Genomic DNA, 20987 nt, shown 5'->3' with positions numbered 1-20987 from the left:
CCACTCCCCAGTGGCCTTCCCGGTGTACGTTCAATCACCCATAGCTCCAGCCCCCAGCCATGGATCATTTCACTTTTTGGACTGTAGCAGCTGGGAAGCAAGGGCTTCCAAACGACACTGTGGAAGTGCCACTGCTCCCCCGGGATCACTATGGGACCATGGATTCTAGGGATGGTGCCAGCTTGTCTGGAGGGGCGGGAATGGCAGGAGATTTAGGAGACTGATAAAGATCTTATCTTGATGAGATTGTGTATATAAACTGTGTGTTTTCCCAATAAAAACAGTTCTTGTTTCACCTGAATGCTAGTCTGTCTAGTTATTTGGGTGTGCTCCTGCTATAATTACTCTTCTCCACTACATAGCGGCAGGTTCCAGGTGCTGGAAAGATCCTTTGGTGGAGCTACCTAGTCGGGGTAGCCGGGTTCCATCACAGGTAGTAAGACCGCTGCTCCTTAACTTCTACTTAACTTCTCCGATCGGGATGATTGACACCTCCTACTAGCGGCCGATTGGCCACGAATGTGCAGGGGGTGGCATTGCACAAGCATTTCACAAGAAATGCTTGTACAATGTTAAATCCCGACAGTGTATTCTCTCTGCATTTAGCGATGTTGGGCGGACATGATTCGCTACAGCGACTCATGTCCGCTCGACACTTGTTAAATCTACCCCTATGTCTGAATTGTAAATGAGCAGTAAATTTTATTCTGGAAAATTTCAAAACTTACTTTAATTTGTCGGTCCCCTGTATCCCGTGACAGCAATCAGCCAATCACAGACTTATATGCATATACACTGTAAACTCTTGCACATAAGCAGTAGTAGCTGGTGGTTCATAAAATGTGTATATAAAAAGACTGTGCACATTTTCATAATGGAAGTAATTTGAAAAGAAATTTAAAACTAAATGTTCTAATTGAATAATGAAAGTCCCTTTAAACCATTTTGCAACTGTTTTACCAGTGTAGCAATTATAATTACTGGTTTTCTACTTTGCTAGTGGTTCTCATGTGATGTGCGAAATATCATGTATTGGGCACATCAGGCAACTATAGATGATTATGGCAGGAACGCAACTGACAAAATATTAGAAAAGATATGTTGCCCTTACAACAATGCCCCTTGACAAGCTCACAGGTACCAATGAATCTAGACCATTGACTTATAGGTACTTAAAAGCTCAAAGAACATTTAAAAATTATTTTATGCTATTTTTTCTTATGCACTTTCATGAGCTGTTCATCTATGCTTTAAGTGCTGAGGGTATCAGTGCAATTATCAGAATATGGCATGCAGTTTACCTGACACTTCTACATACACAGGCCTCACCAGACTCTCCAGCCTCACCATTTTACGTGTTATTCTCTGCAGTTGATTCACTAAAGCCAATCATCTATCCCTTCTTTAATTAATTAGTTATGTAGGATGCTGGGCTGAGGAGCCCCACAAATGTATCTTGCTCAGGGCTAAGACCCCCTAAATTGACAATGGTTTTTTTTGAGACACTAGTGAGGTTGGCGAAGCTGACAAAACTGGAGAGACTAGTGCTTTTTGTCCAGTGATTGCTTAGAGTAGTTCAGGGGGCTCATTTACATCTGGCCTCTGGTTGGCAACAACAAAAATGTTTGTGTAAAGAGTATTTTCGTATGAGGAAGGGGGGAGTGTGTGCTATATTTGCTATAGAACCACTTGCAGTGGGTGTTCCAGCTAACCTTTTCAACAGTGCTAAACTGGGAGCTTCTAAGTTAGTTTTTAAATAGTTTTATACTGGATTTTTTGTGCAGTATTTGTGCATATTATTCTTTATAGTAGTGTCTATTACATGCAGTTATATGAAAATTGTTGTATACTGTCCCTTTAAATCATATTATAACTGCTACTATTTAAACAGGTTAATATAATAGTTTAATATAATAAACAGCAAATAAGGAAATAATGATTTGATCAGTTTAGACAATTCACAGGAGATGAGTGAAAACAAGATCGCTTCCAAGTCTCAATTTACCCATTGTCAATAAATTGCTGAATTGCATTTCTCTTACGTAAAGGTAATATGATGCTAAAAAAATACACTTTGTTCTAGGTGAATCATAACTGCTTATTTAGTTACTAGGTGGAAAAATGTCCTCATTGCTACTATTCATCTTTCATTATAAGCCCTAATTCCTACAGCAGCATTCTTTTCTTTTCTTTCAGACATGGGAGTTGGCACGGTCAGTTGAATTGCAGCTGATTTGCATTCATTAATCTCATATTTCTCAGCTTGTTCCATGTTCTCTCAGCTTGTTCCATATTCACTAGAGATTGCATAATGTGATGGTAAGTCTTGTAAGCAGATTTGACATAAAACAAAGTAGCAGAATGTCTAGAGCAGAGTTCTTCAAACCACAGGTCGGGACCCATAACTGGATCGCAACACCATGGGTCACGGCTTGTGTGTGTTTTGTATGAGTGTGTGTGTAGCATGTGTTGTATGAGCATGTGTTGTATGAGTGAGTGGTGTGTGTTTGTTGTATTAGAATGTGTGAGGTGTGTGTTGTATTACAGTGTGTAGCGTGTGTATGTAGTGTGTGTTGTATGAGTGTGTGTTTGTTGTATGAGAATATGTGTGGTGTGTGTGTATGGTGTGTTGTATTAGAGTGTGTGGTGTGTGTGTGTGTTTTGTAGGAGTGTGTATGTAGTGTGTGTTGTATGAGTGTGTGTTTGTTGTATTAGAATATGTGTGGTGTGTGTGTGTGGTGTGTTGTATTAGAGTGTGTGGTGTTTGTGTGTGTTTTGTAGGAGTGTGTATGTAGTGTGTGTTGTATGAGTGTGTTGTATTAGAATGTGTGTGGTGTGTGTGTGTTTTGTATTAGAGTGTGTGGTGCATGTGTGTGTTTTGTAGGAGTGTGTATGTAGTGTGTGTTGTATGAGTGTGTTGTATTAGAATGTGTGGTGTGTGTGTGTGTGTTGTATTAAAGTGTGTGGTTTTATGAGAATGTGTGTGTATTGTATTAGAATGTGTGTGGTGTGTGTTATATGAGAGTGTGTGTGTGTGTGGTGTGTGTGTGTGTGTGTTGTATGAGAGTGTGTATGGTGTGTTTGTTGTATGAGGGTGTTGTATTAGAATGTGTGGTGTGTGTGGGTGTTGTATTAAAGTGTGTGGTGTGTGTTGTATGTGAATGTGTGTGTATTTTATTAGAATGTGTGTGGTGTGTGTGTTGTATGAGAGTGTGTGTGTGGTGTGTGTTGTATGAGAGTGTGTGTGGTGTGTGTGTTGTATGAGAGTGTGTATGCTGTGTTTGTTGTATGAGAGTGTGTATTATTACCTTTTACAACACTTTCAAGTTTGACTATGATCAAGAATAAAATACACAACTATTTTAGTAACTTTCCCACAAATAGCAGCTATCTTGTATATTACTTCATACATTTTCAGACCAAGCATAACAATAGGGTTGTGAAGGTAAGTTGTATCATGGCACTGGGTCTTGAGAAAAAAAGTCTAGAGCATAGGGGGTAAACCTTTTTCAGATCATGTACCCAAACTGCAAATAATCATCTGAAATCAATTCTCTCACTAGCCATATGGCTCCAGAGGATGTAGGCAAAGAGAACCACTACATGCTGTGTGTCAACAAAATATTTTAATGTGCCACCTTGGGCAAGAAGGGCAAAATTTGCCACCCTGACCTAGAGTCTCACATGTACAGGAAACTCACAAATCTTGACCATAATTCACACCCCTTTGTTACCATTCCATGCAAAAGCCACATAATACAAAACTTGCATTTCTTTGTAGCTCACTGCTAGGTACATATTGCAACCTGCACTCATGACATCAAATCATTGAGGTTTGGAGGATTTAAGTTTTATTTGTCTAGTACAGTGTTTTTCAACCAGTGTGCCGTGGCACACTAGTGTGCCGTGAGAGATCCTCAGGTGTGCCGCGGCAGACTGACAACAGTGTGACATATTTTTTAAACTTTGCTTGTTTTTTACTCCCAGTGCAGGGGTAGTTTGTAGGAGGCATGGCATAACAGCACAATACATACAGTATGTGTGTGTGTGTGTGTTTGTTTGTATGTATATATATATATGCTGTATTAGGCTACAATGTGTGATTTTTTTTAAATTTTGGGATGGTGGTGTGCCACAGGATTTTTTAATGTAAAAAAGTGTGCCACGGCAAAAAAAAGGTTAAAAATCACTGGTCTAGTAAACACAATATCATTAAGTGATGCATATTTACATGAACAGGGTGCAGTAACTTTGTTTATTCAATCAAAATGTATTGGCACAAGCAAGTTCATGTACTTGAAACAAATGATTATAGGAAACTGTGTATTAAAAGCACATGAATAAATGAACTTGGTCTATAGTTTTTACCCTGCTTACTTTTGGCTGCTTGGCTCCCCTTTCCTTCAGTTTGAGAGGCTAGCACAATTTTTTTATACAAAAGTAAGAGGGCTTTAAAATCCGTATAACCCCTTAATAACCAGCGACATACCCTGTACGTTGCTGGTCTTTCAATGGGGTTTGCTTTTTTGATAGCTTGGCTTTTGTGCCAGCAGCGAGACCATACTATAATAGGAGGCCTGCAAGAGAGAGAGATTAACTCACAAGAGATTTGATTTCCATATTCCCACTACGGCACTTTGAACTACCAATAATGGATCCTCATCAGTTAAAACCCAAATGTGTAATACAGAAATGGCTTAGATACAAGGAGCACCTATAGTGCAGGCAAAGGTCAGATACTTATATAAAAGAGTGTTTACATTTATTAGACAATACATAAAAAACATGGATCCATGTAACAAAAACCTAATAGGTTACAGTTAAAATAATTATAAAGGAGATAACGATGAGAGTATTATAACTAAGATAATGTTAAAACTTAAAACCTTCTACAAAAATGCATGTCAAATCCAGATGATGTAGTGTTATTCTACTTTCAATATATGGTTAATTTATTATGAAAAATGTTTAGTCCAATAAGTCTAATATTTGTCCAATAACGTGTTCCTGATCCAATAAATAGGACTGTGAAAAACGTTATATCCTTGAGGGATATTGTGTGCCACACAGAAAAAATGTGGAGACGAGTAGAAACGTTATGTGCAAAAAGGTAAAATATCCATATGAAAAGATAAAAATAAAAATGACAATATGAAAAAGATAATAAAAATAAAAATAAAAATGATGTGCAAGTGAATAAGTTCTGGTAATATCAAAAAAGTGCAAAAATTGGATGAAACAGTGAACACCAAATGTGTTATATGTTCCAATGCTGAGCTTGAGTAAGATGTTCCCTCTTAGTTATTAAACCTCTGAGTAGAAATTTGAAAGTTAAAAAATGTTGACAAAAAAGTCCAGTTTCCTCTAAAGCTTTTCCCTTAAAGTGAATGTAAATTTTGATGCTAAAGTGTCCGGTTTTTAAAAATTTGATTAAAAACAGGGGCACTTTAATTAATCAAAATTTACATTTCACTCCTGTTTTGAAATAAACTTACCTTTTAATCTTCCCAGCAGCTCCAGCTTCCTCCACCCGTTGCAAAGCCTCTTTCTGGGTCTAAAATGAGGAATCCGGCTTCCTCCAATCACGGCGTTGAATCAGACACTGAGTACCCCGGGGGGAAGCTGTGATTGGAGGGTGACCTATCCATCATTTCTGACATCAGAAATGGCTTGAGACGACCAGAGGAAGCTGGAGCTGCTGTCAAGTTTAAAAGGTAAGTTTTTTTTTCACAACAGGAGTGAAATGTAAATTTTGATGAATTAAAGTGCCCCTGTATTTAATCGAAATTTTAAAAACCAGGCACTTCAGCATCAAAATTTATATTCACTTTAAAGTGCTTAAATGTGTATACCTATGGATAAAAGAAATAAAACATAGTGCAATAATGCTAAAATATTGTATAAATAATTGGAGTGAAGCTTGCCATAAATGTCAACGTGTTTCTGCCCTCTTTAAGGCCTTTATCAAGACTATAATATGGTGTACTATGGTAGCTTCATTTATAGCTATGCATGTCCAATTAGTATAGCCGTTATTTTGGCGCCAAAATGTTGTACAGTGTTCGTTACAAAACCGGAAGTGATACCTTCCTTATGTTTACTTTCCATTTTATAGCAACTGCAATCAGATCGTTCTATAACCCCACTTTATCATTAATGTTCACAAGTACCTTTTAATCAGATGTGTGCCCTCTATAAATAGTATTGTGTGGTTATTTCCTTATATTATTAATATAGCCATAATATGTAAGATCGGCAAATCGGACGTGACGTCTAACTGTCGACGTCACTTCCGGTTTTGCCGTCTAAGCAGTGTGTCACTTCCGGTTTCGTCCTTAGTGTTCTGTGGCTTCTTTAATATGGTAAGGATATTACCATAATTATATAATTATGAAATCGGCCATAAATCACTAATGGTTAGTAACCCAAACGGCTAGCTAAGATAAAATAAATGCAATAGAATAAATTAATTAAAATATAACTTTCATCATGTTGTGACCTATTAGTTAATTCCACATCACTACCTATTCATAATACCGCATTGTAATGTCATGAGCTGGCTAGTGGTAAATCAAAATGCTAAAATCTGCCTGTGAGGGGAAGAGCGGACATCGCCACTTATAAAAATAGATTGGAACTCGTGTTAGGTAATAGACAGTCTCAGCCATTAAAGGCCATCTAATATGTATACATAATGGAGAGAATCTTTCAAAAAAGCAGAAGTACATGTAAATATGAAAATGGAAATGAAAATTAGAATAATAAATAATAAATCAAATGCACAAAATAACATATAACTATTAAAAATATTTATCTAAGATATTTACAACATATCTAAAAGAGGAATGTATTCTCTGGTTAACTACTAGGACAGATATAAGCCAGACGGACTAATATTGGAAACAAAAGACTTCCTAGACAGAAAAGACAACCTCACTAGGAAGATAACTAAAATCATGGAAGACGTCACTAGTAAAAAATCAAAGAAATTGAATAAAGAATTGGAGTCTATAAACAATATAGAACAGAATGAGACTAAAGCCCACCAATCTGTTGATGACACTAATATGCTAACTAATGACAATCAGAACAGACAAGTGGACAAATTGGATAGAGGTGACTAAAAGGGGGAGAAGATGCACCTAGATTCCCACTAAGGGTTAATAATAGAAACTACCATAACTCTTATTATAAGGAACAATATTCCTATAACTATACACCATCGGACCAGGAACATAGACCCATATACGACAGATCTAAACAGGGCTTATATTTTAGAGGTGATGACAGAGCCGCACAGACAGTGCACCATCCACATAGACAAGGAGGGGGTTGGGAGGATAACAATAGATATCATACATATCGGACTCCCAACCACAGACCTCACTACAATAGAGGTCAGTATTTTAATACACCTCGACAAAGTCACCATTTCTATAAATATCAGAGAGACAATATCTCTTCCCCACAATACTTTCTATAGTTAGAAAGGGCATCCACAAAGAGAAATAACTCATGCCCAGAGGATTTTCAGACACCCAAAGACAAAAGAAAAATCACAGAGGCAAGAGAGGGGGAAGAGAATTGAATAGGAACATCAGCACCCACACTCCTAACACTGACTCCCCACCTAAAGGTATATACAATCTAAGTTCAATAGAGCTCTCAAAAAAAGAGTTCTCTCCGGAATTATGGATTGTCCGTCCAAAGGCTTAAATAAATTCAACACATTTGTCAATACAAAAGAATTTGTTAGAAAACTAATACTCAAAAGGCACTTCATGAGATCTCCGCTAGAATTACACGCATTAAATTATGGTACAACTTATAAAACTAATCACAACTCTACTAATAGTGTTTACCAACACACAGATCTAAGACCGAAATCTTCTTTTTTCCCGATTGCAAGTAAAGGCAACGCCATAGAAACATTTGAAACAATGGTTTGCAATGAGTTTAGGGATATTAAACAGAACAAAATGAAGAAATACAAACATAACCTAAAGAACAATTACAGACCATTCAGACCCTTGAGAAGAACCACAACCTGGTCATAAAACCAGCGGATAAGGGTGGGGGGATTGTGGTCCTAGATAAAGAGAATTATGATCAAGAATGCATTAGGATTTTATCCGACAGTCAGACCTATGAGGTACTCAGACAAAATTCAGTTGTGGGTTTTAAAAGAGAGTTAGATAGAATCTTGGGTGAAGCAAGAACAAACGGGATACTAAATGAGAAAGAATTCAAGTATATGGGGATTAAACACCCTATAACCCTGGTGTTCCCCAAGATTCTACTCCTGGCAGGCCGATCATCTCGGGGATCGGCTCATTGTCGAACAACCTGTCAAAATATGTCGACAAAAATCTCCAGAGATATGTAACTCAATTACCATCATATCTGAGGGATTCTACTCAAGTTTTGAATATATTGGGTAATATGGAATGGGCAGAGAACTACATACTTGCCACGTGTGACGTCACATCCCTCTATACCAGTATACCCCATGAGGGAGGTTAAGAGGCCATAGATTTCTTTCTAAAGAAAGATTCTAGCATGCCCAAATTACAGAAGGACTTTATCCCAGATGGGATACGTTACATTTTGACCCATAATTATTTTTATAACAATGGGGTTTTCTACAGACAGACTTGTGGCACAGCCATGGGGACCTGGTTCGTGCCTAGCTATGCAAATCTGTATATGGGGTGATGGGAACTCATCTTTTGGGATTCCTGCCCAGCTAGCGCGGACCTGGTCCTCTACCACAGATATATAGATGACATCCTCAGAATATGGAAAGGTTTCATAGAGGATTTAGAACATACCATACAGGTTATGAATAACAATATACGAAATTTAAGATTCACCTATGAATATAGCACCAAAGAAATTACCTTTTTAGATCTTAAAATTGAAGTAAAAAATGGGCAATTGGAGACATTTACATTCTTTAAGGAAGTAGACTGTAATAATTGCAATCACCGAGACAGCTGTCATCATAGGAATTGGAAGTCGAACATACCCAAAGGGTAACTTCTCAGATTGAAGAAAAATTGCTCTAATCCCAGCAAATGGGAAGAGCAGGCCACAGTTCTAAAAAATAGATTTCTGGAGAGAGGCTATGAAGAAGATAGCCTAGATAAAAACATAGAAAAAATTAGATGTAGAGATCGGAAAGATCTTTTGAAATATAAATGTAAGACCGCTATTAACAATTCTGGCGAGGACACACTCACTTAAGAAGATGAGAGAGGCCTGTAATTTTCATCATATGTATACCTCAACTATGAGAGACAAAATGTGGAAACAAATCCAGACAATCACATTGTCTGATTTGGAAAGAATTTATTTGCAAATTATGGTGGAAAATAAGTATTTGGTCAATATCAAAAGTTCATCTCAATACTATATATATATATATATCCTTTTTTGGCAATGACAGAGGTCAAATGTTTTCTGTAAGTCTTCACAAGGTTGTCACACACTGTTGCTGGTATGTTGGCCCATTCCTGCATGCAGATCTCCTCTAGAGTAGTGATGTTTTGGGGCTGTCACTGGGCAACACGGACTTTCAACTCCCTCCAAAGGTTTTCTATGGGGTTGAGATCTGGAGACTGGCTAGGCCACTCCAGGACCTTGAAATGCTTCTTATGAAGCCACTCCTTCATTGCCCGGGTGGTGTGTTTGGGATCATTGTCATGCTGAAAGACCCAGCCACGTTTCATCTTCAATGCCCTTGCTGATGGAATGTAATAAATAGCCTCCCAGTAGTGATACTGTGGTATCTTGAGGAAAATTCAAATACAGGTTTTGTAGCACTAATTCTAATGAGAACACACACTTTTATATGTTCACAATTAAAACTGTGTGCCTTTATTGTGTGATAGACAATATGAATTCAAATGGTTACTGAGAATGAATATATACATAAATAATATAGTCTATCAGGTATCACAGGAAGTACAAAATAAAGGCAAGCTCTATAAAGTACTGGAAAGTGAATAACGAAGAAAATTGCTTCAGTATGGAGAAACCTTCCAAAAACAAATTAATAAAAATAAACCTTCCTTTTTATGGAGAAACTTTCCAGAAGATAAATAATAGGTTTACAAGTAACGATGTAAGTTTGGTTCTCAAAATAGCAAACAATTTGATTCAGAATAATTCAACTCAGTACCTTGTTATAGCGTGTTAGGTATACACAGAATGTTAGTTCTGAGTCACTGCAGTAAGGAAGCAGGAAGGAGGCACAGTTCCGGAGCGGAGGTTGCAGAGCAGGGAGTGACGTCAGCTTCAGCGTGTGGTGCCGAAGAAAAAACAAACAGGCAAGTGCGGATATAGGGAGAAGTGGCACAGACAAACGGTTGGTAATATTTGTTCAGTATGTAAAGAAGTCAACAGTCATTTATATAAACACTGCGGTACCGGAGGTTATATGACATACTCACAACATGATGAATTAGGAACCAATAATGGGAATTGATATCCAAGGGATAATAATACACAGAGTGTAATCAGAAATGCAGCCGCTGTAACAGAAGATCCTTGGATGGAGTAGTTGAAACACAGCTGACAGGCTAGGAACTAGAAGGCAGAGAAAATCTTAAACGATCAGTAGAGCTCAGAAGAGCGAGGCTCAGTGTTACTCTGATGAGGAATAACAAAATACTAAGCAATGAGTGCTTAGTGAAGAGGTGCTTTATGGGAGAACGTAGTCATTGATTGGTTGAGACAATTAAAGGAACAGTAAACCTAAATTCCCTGACAGGACTCCCCCCTCAAACAAGCTGATCCTCAGCTTGCAGTCTAGGACGATCTGGAAACCTCCGGTGAAACTGTGTTACCAGACGGGAAGCATTAACATTAGAGGCTGGTTCCCAAGTATCGTCTTCTTCCGAGTAACCTTTCCACCTAATCAAGTATTGTAGAACACCACGCGAAAACCTTGAGTCAACAATCTCTTTCACTTCATAAACCTCGGTTTCAGAACAAGATTCAATCGGTGGTATACGTGGGGGTAAAGTTCGTGTTGGGGTGTAAGGTTTTAGGAGGGAGACATGAAATGTGGAGTGTATTCTCATAGGTGGAGGTAAATCTAGGGTAACAGCATTCCTATTGACAATTTTGACAATAGAAAAAGGTCCACAGAATTTTTGTGTCAATTTTCTGCTGGGTAGATGTAACTTCAAATTTTTAGTGGACAACCAAACCTGATCACCAATTTGGTAGTTTGGTGGTTCTCTATGTCGTAGGTCATAGTAATATTTTTGGTTGTTCTGGGCTTTATTGATATTTTCTTTGATAAATCTGAAGTTATCCAAAAGTGTGTTATTTAGTTCATCTACCAATGGAGAATTGGAAGGTGTGGAACTGATAGTAGTGGTGGTTGGGTGAAATCCGTAATTAGCAAAAAATGGAGATAATTTTGTGGAAGAATTGGTTAGATTATTGTAAGAGAACTCAGCGAATGGTAAGTATGTAACCCAATTTCCTTGTTGGTATGAACAGAAGCATCTTAAGTATTCATCTAACCATTGGTTGATTCTCTCTACTTGACCATTTGCCTGAGGGTGAAAGGCTGTGGTGAAATGATGAGTTATATTGATAGATTGGCAAAGACTTTTCCAGAATTTGGATGTGAACTGAGATCCACGGTCTGATATCAGAGTGTGTGGAACACCATGTAATCGGATGACATGTTGTATAAAAAGTTTGGCTGTTTCTGAAGCAGTAGGAAGTTTATGAAACGGAATGAAATGTGCCATTTTCGTGAAAGTATCGACAATTACCATAATTGTTGTTTGATTATCAGATGGAGGTAGATCTACTATAAAATCAATTCCAATTTGTTTCCACGGTCTATCTGTGGATGGGAGTGACAGAAGTAATCCATATGGTGCTTTACGTTCTGTTTTGCATGTTTGACAGGTGGCACAAGCTTTTATGTAATTTGATACGGTTTTCGTTATATCTGGCCACCAATAAATTCTGGTTATGAGATCAACAGTGCGAAAGACTCCTGGATGTCCAGCTAAAGGTGAATCATGATATTGTTTTATTACTAGGTCTCTCAAATCATCTGGAATATAAATCTTATCTTTATAGTAGTATAGTCCTTGTTTTTTCTCCATAGCCACGTTTACATCAATTGGAGGTGTGATTGATGATTTTTTGATGTCTGTGATAAAGTCTGCAGCAAGACCAATGAAACGTTCAGAAGGAATTATGGAAGTGGGCATATCATTTGGAGTGGTTATGGAAGTCTGACGAGACAAGGCATCTGCTTTCCCGTTCCTATTAGCTGGGCGGTACAGAATCTGAAAGTCAAATCTTGAGAAATACAAACTCCACCTAACCTGTCTGGCAGATAGAGTTTTGTTATTTTGCAGGTATTGTAAGTTTTTGTGATCTGTGTAAATTATGAACGGCTTTTTTGCACCTTCTAGGAGATGCCTCCAAAACTCTAAGGATTTGCGGATAGCCAGTAATTCCTTATCTCCTATTGCGTAATTTCTTTCAGCAGATGACATACTCTTTGAGAAATAGGAGATAGGATGTAAAGGATCTGTTGGTGTTTTCTGTTGGGATAAAACTGCACCAATAGCGTAATCCGAAGAATCTACCTCAAGGATGTATTGTAAATCCACGTTTGGAAATGTGAGAATGGGAGCTTCAGTGAAAGCTTGTTTTAGGAAATCAAAAACTCTTGAATGTGTATTATTCCAATGAAACTGTTGTGTAGAACCTGTGAGTTGAGTAAGAGGTCTGACAATTGCAGAGAAATTCTTAATAAATTTTCTGTAATAATTGGCAAAACCTAAAAACCTTTGAAGAGATTTTTTGTCAGTAGGTTGTGGCCAATTTTTTACAGAATCAACCTTCTCAGATTGCATTTGAATGCCTTCCGGCGAGATTGTATAACCAAGAAAGGATATGGTAGTGTTGTGAAAGGAACATTTTTCTAGTTTAGCGTATAGTTTATGAGTTTTCAGTCTTGCTAGCACCCATCTAACATGTTTGATGTGATCATCTAAATTATTGGAGTAGATGAGTATATCATCTAGATATACTACTAAACATATATCGAGTAGATCTCGAAATATGTCATTTATGAAATGTTGGAACGTTGCGGGGGCATTACATAGGCCGAATGGCATCACAAGGTATTCAAATAACCCATACCTAGTTCTAAATGCGGTGAGCCATTCGTCACCTTCTCTAATTCGTATAAGGTTGTAAGCCCCACGCAAGTCCAACTTTGTAAAAATAGTAGCATTACTTAATATTTCGATTAATTCGGGAATTAGCGGCAGTGGATAGCGGTTTTTTACTGTTCTTTTATTAAGCTCCCGATAATCGATTATCGGTCTCAAAGTTAAATCTTTGTTTGTAACAAAGAACATTCCCGCTGCTGCAGGTGATGAAGAAGGTCTAATAAAACCTTTCCTTAAGTTATCCTGTAAATACAATTTTAGATGATTTAGTTCAGGTTGACTTAAGGGGTAAAGATGTCCCACAGGTAAAGTTGCACCAGGGATGAGTTCGATTGGGCAATCATATACTCTGTGGGGTGGAAGTGTTTCAGCTTCAATCTTGCTGAACACTTCTTTGAAATCTTGATAAGTTTTAGGTATTTGTAACTGTTCTGTCTCTGAGTGTAATATTACTGGTTGAGGGAAACAAGTGTTTTCACAAAAAGTAGAGTGAAATTTGATTGTTAGGCTTGACCACTCTATATGAGGATTGTGTGTTTGTAGCCAAAATAGACCCAAGACTATTGGAAAATGGGGTGAAGGAATCACATCAAACGTTAAGTATTCTGTATGTCCTTCCTTAGTGGTAACTAGTATAGGGATTGTGTTATGGGTTATAGGGCCACTAGAAATAACTGAACCATCAATAACTTTTAGCGAGACTGGTTTTTGTTTTAACACAATAGGTATTTTATTCTGTTGTACAATAGATATGTCGATGAAGTTGCCGAAAGCTCCTGAGTCAACAATAGCGGAAGTAGAGAGTCGGCTATGGTCCCACTGCAACAGGAGAGATAAATTACAGTAAGATGTAGGTCTTTCAGTATGTTTAGTTATGTTACAGTGTGTAGACTTACTCTTTTTATTCTTGCGTAATATTGGGCAGTCCGAGACAGTATGGCTAGGATTTGCACAATACATGCAGAGCTGGTTAGTTCTTCTCCTAAGCCTTTCCTCTGGAGTGAGAGGCCCCCTTAAAACTCCTATTTCCATTGGAGTGGTATGATCTGGTTGTGGAGTTTTCTGGTGGCTGTATGTAGGATTGTTGGATTTAAATGATGTTTCCATATGTCCTCGTTCTGCCTTCCGTTCTCTAAGCCTGCAGTCTATTTGGATTGCGACTTTCATTAAAGCTTCTAAGGTGTTAGGTAACTCTATGCATGCAAGCTCATCTTTGACGGGGTCAGAAAGACCTAGACGGAATTGGTTTCTGAGAGAAACCATGCTCCAAGCTGAATCTGATGCATAGAGCTTGAATTCAGTAGTATATTCTTCTACTGATTTCTTTCCTTGTTTAAGGTTCCTCATTTTCTGTTCGGCAGTGAATTGAATGTCTGTGTCTCTGTACAACTCATCCATGGCTAGAAAGAAATCAGACATTGAATTTAAAGTGGGGTCATTTGTTTCATATAAATGATCTGCCCAAATTCTGGGTTCCGATCTTAGAAAAGAAATTGTAGATAAAACCCTAACCCTTTCAGTAGGGTAAGTCTTGGGTTTTAAACTATAAAGGAGATGACAAGCATTTTTGAAATGCCTATAAGATTTCCTATCACCATAGAATAAATCCGGCAAACTAATCTGTGGTTCAGTAGTGGGGGTTTGTTGTTCTTTACCCTCCTTAATCAGTTCCCTGAGTACCTGGTTTTCAACTTGTAGATCAAGTATAGCCTGACCCATTTGGTCTACCTTTTGGCATAAATTATACACTGTTTGGGGAATGTCAGCTGGATCCATTTTTAAAAAAAAAAAATATATATATTTTATGGGCTTAGTATTATGTAATAAATAGCCTCCCAGTAGTGATACTGTGGTATCTTGAGGAAAATTCAAATACAGGTTTTGTAGCACTAATTCTAATGAGAACACACACTTTTATATGTTCACAATTAAAACTGTGTGCCTTTATTGCGTGATAGACAATATGAATTCAAATGGTTACTGAGAATGAATATATACATAAATAATATAGTCTATCAGGTATCACAGGAAGTACAAAATAAAGGCAAGCTCTATAAAGTACTGGAAAGTGAATAACGAAGAAAATTGCTTCAGTATGGAGAAACCTTCCAAAAACAAATTAATAAAAATAAACCTTCCTTTTTATGGAGAAACTTTCCAGAAGATAAATAATAGGTTTACAAGTAACGATGTAAGTTTGGTTCTCAAAATAGCAAACAATTTGATTCAGAATAATTCAACTCAGTACCTTGTTATAGCGTGTTAGGTATACACAGAATGTTAGTTCTGAGTCACTGCAGTAAGGAAGCAGGAAGGAGGCACAGTTCCGGAGCGGAGGTTGCAGAGCAGGGAGTGACGTCAGCTTCAGCGTGTGGTGCCGAAGAAAAAACAAACAGGCAAGTGCGGATATAGGGAGAAGTGGCACAGACAAACGGTTGGTAATATTTGTTCAGTATGTAAAGAAGTCAACAGTCATTTATATAAACACTGCGGTACCGGAGGTTATATGACATACTCACAACATGATGAATTAGGAACCAATAATGGGAATTGATATCCAAGGGATAATAATACACAGAGTGTAATCAGAAATGCAGCCGCTGTAACAGAAGATCCTTGGATGGAGTAGTTGAAACACAGCTGACAGGCTAGGAACTAGAAGGCAGAGAAAATCTTAAACGATCAGTAGAGCTCAGAAGAGCGAGGCTCAGTGTTACTCTGATGAGGAATAACAAAATACTAAGCAATGAGTGCTTAGTGAAGAGGTGCTTTATGGGAGAACGTAGTCATTGATTGGTTGAGACAATTAAAGGAACAGTAAACTAAATTCCCTGACATGGAAGGAGGTTTGCACTAAAAATCTCACAATACATGGCCCCATTCATTCTTTCATGTACACGGATCAGTCGACCTGTTCCCTTTGCAGAGAAACAGGCCCAAAGCATGATGTTGCCACCCCCATGCTTCACAGTAGGTATGGTGTTTTTTGGTTGCAACTCAGCTTTCTCTTTCCTCCAAACACGACAAGTTGTGTTTCTACCAAACAGTTCTACTTTGGTTTCATCTGACCATATGACATTCTCCCAATCCACTTCAGGATCATTCAAATGTTCTCTAGCATACTTAAGACAGGCCCAGACATGTACTGGCTTAAGCAAGGGGACACTTCTGGCACTGCAGGATCTGAGTCCCTGGCGGTGTAGTGTGTTACTGATGGTAGCCTTTGTTACATTGGTCACAGCTCTCTGCAGGTCATTCTTGCATGGAGCCCCAGATCGAGGGAGATTATCAGTGGTCTTGTATGTCTTCCATTTTCTAATTATTGCTCCCACATTTGATTCCTTCACACCAAGCTGCTTGCCTATTGCAGATTCAGTCATCCCAGCCTGGTGCAGGTCTACAATTTTGTTTCTGGTGTCCTTCGACAGCTCTTTGGTCTTCACCATAGTGGAGTTTGGAGTGTGACTGTTTGAGGTTGTGGACAGGTGTCTTTTATACTGATAACAAGTTCAAACAGGTGCCATTAATACAGGTAATGAGTGGAGGACAGAGGAGCCTCTTAAAGAAGAAGATACAGGTCTGTGAGAGCCAGAAATCTTGCTTGTTTGTAGGTGACCAAATACTTATTTTCCACCATAATATGCAAATAAATTCTTTCCAAATCAGACAATGTGATTGTCTGGATTTCTTTCCACATTTTGTCTCTCATAGTTGAGGTATACCTATGATGAAAATTACAGGCCTTTCTCATCTTCTTAAGTGGGAGAACTTGCACCATTAGTGGCTGACTAAATACTTTTTTGTCCCACTGTAGGTATCCAGCTAGTAACACCTAATTGGAGAGGAGGGAATTATGAAAAGAAATTGCTAACTGCAGAATCAAAATGTATTTTTGATCTGGACTGTTTATCCAAGGGGTCTGAATAACAGAGAAGAACTATCACACTTATTAAACCTGAAATAACCAGATAATGCGCTAACTTATGAAGCTACACATCCTGCTATTTGCATGTATGATCGTACTAGCTCCATGCAGTTTAATGTGAGCATCTCTTACTCTGTATGTAATATGAGACCCAACAATAAGCTGGGTAGTTTATAATTATGTTATTATGAATAATAGACATATTTGGTAACTTTCTATTCCCATAAATGTGATTTTATACTGACTATAGAGATCAGGATTCTAATTCTTAGATGGCTTTGGGGACGCACTCCCTATCCGTCACCTTTGCTCAGCCTGATGTGGAATCAAGGTTGACTAAATATTATAAGATATAATGTCGACCAGTTTTAGTAATTATAGGACTGATTCGATACATTCTAACCCACACCTTTGCAGTTACCCAGTATTAACTTTCCTCTTTTAGATATGTTATAGTTGTCCTCTTTTAGATACGGTATAACTGTCCCTTAAATACACCTTAAATTTAGCTTATATCTGTCCTAGTAGTTAACCAGAGAATACATTCCTCTTTTAGATATGTTGTAAATATCTTAAACATTTTTAACAGTCATATGTTATTTTGTGCATTTGATTTATTATTTATTTTTTTAATTTTAATTTCCATTTTCATATTTACATGTACTTCTGCTTTTTTGAAAGATTCTCTCCATTATGTATACATATTAGATGGCCTTTAATGGCTGAGACTGTCTATTACCTAACACGAGTTCCAATCCATTTTTATAGGTGGCGATGTCCGCTCTTCCCCTCCCACGCAGATTTTAGCATTTTGATTTACCACTAGACAACTCATGACATTACAATGCAATATTATGAATAGGCTAAAAGAGTTAGTATAAGGTGCGCAAATCTATCCCCTGCAACATACACTAATCTGTTCCCATAAAGCAGATATGTTGAAAATGTAGTGAAAAAATAAGAAAAATATGTGTAGGTGTGCTAACAGCTACGGGGATTAGGTCTAATAGTTATAAACCATCTAGATGGTATATGTAAAATAATATAAATACTGAAATCATAGATTGAATTCTTGTATAAGTTATAACAGATAAAGTGGACACAAAACACAATTAGACTTGATATGAATATAACAATTTATATATTTTAATACTAAAAAATATGTTTAAAATATGCATACATATCACACAATAAATATGACTGTTATTTATGACCGGTCATATACATATAGTTACGCTAAAAATGTTAAAAATCTACTAATGGATATCTGGCAATAAAAAGTGATAAGATATAATTAGGTGCAGCAGAAATTTATACTTCGTGCATTAAGAGGTAGGGTAAGGGATTGGTTCTGCTTAGAACTATAAATTCTTAAAATCTTTAAATTCTTAAAATGGGTCGTTTGATCTTGGTAAATGTGTCGTTAGAAATTTAACGACTAAATTAACAATAAAGTCAATTTATATCCACCTAAAAGTTTATTCCTTTGAATGTCTAAATCTTCAAACAAAGTTCCGTTTATGTATCGACAATTGTCCAATCATCAGACAGATCCGTTTGTTTGGTAAAGTGGTTAATTCAACACTAGAGTGGTATCGAGGTATTTTCTAGAATTTTAGTCTTTTAACGAGTGACAAAAGTAACCTAGCTGTAGGGCCACAACACCTCTACAGTGCCTACCTGTCTTGCTTTGCAGTATGAAATGTCCGCTGAGGTCAGGCACAGGTGTCTGGAGCGGCTCCTAACAGCTGGGGGTATTACTGATCCTCATGGAAGTAGATCCGGCTGGAACGAAAAACTCTGCGCAGAGTATGTAGGAGAGAGGCGAAAATAGTTCTGGGCAATCTCTCTCAATCCTTGGCAATCGTGTTATATTAACACCTTGTAGTTTGTTGTCTGACTCCTTCAACGCGTTTCGCCATGTACCATGGCTTTATCAAGATGGTTCAGACATATTTCAAACTTCCTTATATACGTATGCTTCGTCTGTGATTGGTTTATCCCTTTTCATGGCATTTCTTTTAAGGTGGATTTTTAAAAGGTGGAATATTTTGATGGTCAAATCCCTTGATTCTAAGCAGTCATATCTTCACAATTTGTGATGTTAGCACAAAGTGTAGAGTATGCAATACATTTAAAACATGTATTGCATGAAAAGCTTTGTATCAAAAAACAATAAATAATAAATATTGATATATACAAATTTAAAATATAATGCATAGAAACATGCATGAACAGCACCTAAAAAGTAAAAATGATATTTTTGAATGGGGTTTTTTTGGAAATGCTTAGTTGAGAATTAGTGAAATATCTCTTATTAGTATTTTATTACATGTAAGAACTCCAAGGACAAAAATTATACAACAAAGTTGTTAAACCGATATTGTCTATGTGTGTAGATACATATCAAATGAGTATTTCATTACATTCAGTTAAACTAAGCTAGTATTTGCATATATCCATATATGTTCCTTTATATGGGTTATTGGAAATTAAACCTGTTTTTATCTATCACATCTATCCCTCCTAAGTAATAAATCAGACATTAAAAAAAACAATAATCATTATATATCCAATCGATATTGATTTCCATAGCAGGACCCTTTCTAGTCTAGCCATGTCCTCCCTTTTTTTTTTTTTATCACACTTTAGAATAAACTATGTAGTTTTTTAGTTGGTAATTCTTTGGATGTTTATAACAACACAAAATATTGATTTAGCTTTATTATAGTAAAATGGATTGCATGATAGATAAAAACAGGTTTAATTTCCAATAACCCATATAAAGGAACATATATGGATATATGCAAATACTAGCTTAGTTTAACTGAATGTAATGAAATACTCATTTGATATGTATCTACACACATAGACAATATCGGTTTAACAACTTTGTTGTATAATTTTTGTCCTTGGAGTTCTTACATGTAATAAAATACTAATAAAAGATATTTCACTAATTCTCAACTAAGCATTTCCAAAAAAAAACCCATTCAAAAATATCATTTTTACTTTTTAGGTGCTGTTCATGCATGTTTCTATGCATTATATTTTAAATTTGTATATATCAATATTTATTATTTATTGTTTTTTGATACAAAGCTTTTCATGCAATACATGTTTTAAATGTATTGCATACTCTACACTTTGTGCTAACATCACAAATTGTGAAGATATGACTGCTTAGAATCAAGGGATTTGACCATCAAAATATTCCACCTTTTAAAAATCCACCTTAAAAGAAATGCCATGAAAAGGGATAAACCAATCACAGACGAAGCATACGTATATAAGGAAGTTTGAAATATGTCTGAACCATCTTGATAAAGCCATGGTACATGGCGAAACGCGTTGAAGGAGTCAGACAACAAACTACAAGGTGTTAATATAACATGATTGCCAAGGATTGAGAGAGATTGCCCGGAACTATTTTTGCCTCTCTCCTACATACTCTGCGCAGAGTTTTTCGTTCCAGCCGGATCTACTTCCATGAGGATCAGTAATACCCCCAGCTGTTAGGAGCCGCTCCAGACACCTGTGCCTGACCTCAGCGGACATTTCATACTGCAAAGCAAGACAGGTAGGCACTGTAGAGGTGTTGTGGCCCTACAGCTAGGTTACTTTTGTCACTCGTTAAAAGACTAAAATTCTAGAAAATACCTCGATACCACTCTAGTGTTGAATTAACCACTTTACCAAACAAACGGATCTGTCTGATGATTGGACAATCGTCGATACATAAACGGAACTTTGTTTGAAGATTTAGACATTCAAAGGAATAAACTTTTAGGTGGATATAAATTGACTTTATTGTTAATTTAGTCGTTAAATTTCTAACGACA

The sequence above is a fragment of the Bombina bombina genome, chromosome 8 (genome assembly GCF_027579735.1).
Source record: "Bombina bombina isolate aBomBom1 chromosome 8, aBomBom1.pri, whole genome shotgun sequence".
NCBI lineage: Eukaryota > Metazoa > Chordata > Amphibia > Anura > Bombinatoridae > Bombina > Bombina bombina.
Note: the sequence above shows the minus strand (reverse complement) of the source record.